General features: G+C 37.3%; 1 non-coding gene across 1 annotated transcript; it reads left to right on the forward strand.

Moving 5' to 3' along the window:
• Window positions 1-553: 553 nt before the first annotated feature.
• On the forward strand, window positions 554-657 carry LOC125149787 (U6 spliceosomal RNA). The gene has a single exon (XR_007146071.1). It is a non-coding gene; the product is annotated as a U6 spliceosomal RNA (small nuclear RNA).
• Window positions 658-1,895: the final 1,238 nt, after the last annotated feature.

The raw sequence follows: 1,895 nt of genomic DNA on the forward strand, positions 1-1,895 counted from the left end.
AAAGAGTCAAACGTGGAAATGAGAAGAGAGAAGGCTTTTGTAGTTAGGCCATTGCTATGCCTTTCCACATCCTTTTCTATGTGACTTAATGATGTTCATGGCAAAAGGGTCTTCAACAAAGTGTCTTTGGAGAGATAACCTATTCCAATGAAAAGTAGACACTATTAAAATGTCAGGATTTCTGGGTTACAGTTCTGGTCAGTAAGTAGTACTGTTGTTTGAGGTACTTTTTATTATTAGATTATTATACGTAAAGATTAAAAACCAACAATAGCAATGCAGAATTGCCGTAAAACCATACCTCTCTCTTGCTCTACCTCTCCAATTACCTAGTTCTTGTTCTTGTTATTTTTTAAAATGCTGCTTCTTATGGAGGTTACATCCTAGCTGTAAGCAACGTGCTGGTATGACTTTTTCTTGATTTATGAAACATAGGCATTATCATTTCCTGTCTATTGAAGATGAACATTTAGCTCACTTATATAACCCCAACATCCCCTCCTCTACTCAACCCTTAGTTAATATTTTAGTTTTCCAGTTGGTTAAATCTTTAGTACTTGTTTCAACAGCATATATGCTAAAATTGGAATGATACAGAGATTAGCATGGCTCCTGCTCAGGGATGACATGCAAATTAATGAAGCATTGTATATTTTTGTGGAATATTGTTCAGCCTTAAAAAAGATTGCACTTCTAACACATGCTATAACATGAAATACCCTTGAAGACACATGCCAAGTGAAATAAGCCAGAGATAAAAGGACAAATATTATATGATTCTACTTACATGAGATACCTAAAGTAATCATATCATAGAGACACAAAGTAGAATGTTTAGGCATTAATATCAGGGGCTGGGGAGAGGGGGCAATAGGAGTTCTAGTTTAATGGGTATAGAATTTTAGTTGGGGAAGATGAAAAAATTCTGGAGATGAATAGTGGTGATGGTTACGCAACAATGTGAATGTACTTAATACCACTGGACTGTATACACTTAAAAATTCTTAAAATGGTAAATTTTGTTATGTATGTTTTAGCACAGTAAAATGTATAAATATATCTCATATTTAACTTTTCTTTTAAAAATTATTTTATTTTATGTTATTTTATTTGAGAGAGAGGGAGCATAAAGTGTGGGAGAGAGAGGGAGAAAGAGAGAGAATCTTAAGCAGGCTCTGTGTTCAACACAGTGCTCAATCCTGTGACCCTGGGATCATGACCTGAGCCGAAATCAAGTCAGACATTCAACAGACTGAGCCACCCAGGCACCCAACTTTTCTTATCTTTTGACTTTCGTATAAAATTATTATGTTTCTCCACATCTCAGCCTTCACCCTCATTGTACTAGAATAACTTCATATACAAACTATTCATAAAAGTATGTAGAAGCAGGGGTGCCTCAGTGGCTCAGTTGATTAAGCATCCGACTTCGGCTCAGGTCATGATCTTGTGGTCTGTGAGTTTGAGCCCTGCGTCAGGCTCTGTGCTGACAGCCCAGAACCCAGAGCCTGCTTCAGATTTCTGTGTGTGTGTCTCTCTTTCTGACCCTCCCCTACCCATGCTCTGTCTTTCTCTGTCTCTCTCAAAAATGAATAAAATTTTAAAAAAATTTTTTAAAAAGTATGTAGAAGCAATTGTTGCATACATTGGTGCTGTTCACAAATGATTTTTCCTCCCTCTTCATTCCTTGCACATAGAATTATTGAACTTTGTACCCCTTGTGGCTGGGGAAGCCAAGAGGCTAGCTTTGGCCAATGAACTGAGCAGCAGGGAAGCAAGTCATTGTCAGATCTGGGCATCGAACTGTTCAACTCTCAATCTTTTGCCACAGCAACTCAAAATTTGAGTTGGCTGTTTTCTGTGTTTGTTTGTTTTCTCTTTACGTTCTGAGATTT

The sequence above is a fragment of the Prionailurus viverrinus genome, chromosome D3 (assembly GCF_022837055.1).
Source record: "Prionailurus viverrinus isolate Anna chromosome D3, UM_Priviv_1.0, whole genome shotgun sequence".
Lineage (NCBI taxonomy): Eukaryota > Metazoa > Chordata > Mammalia > Carnivora > Felidae > Prionailurus > Prionailurus viverrinus.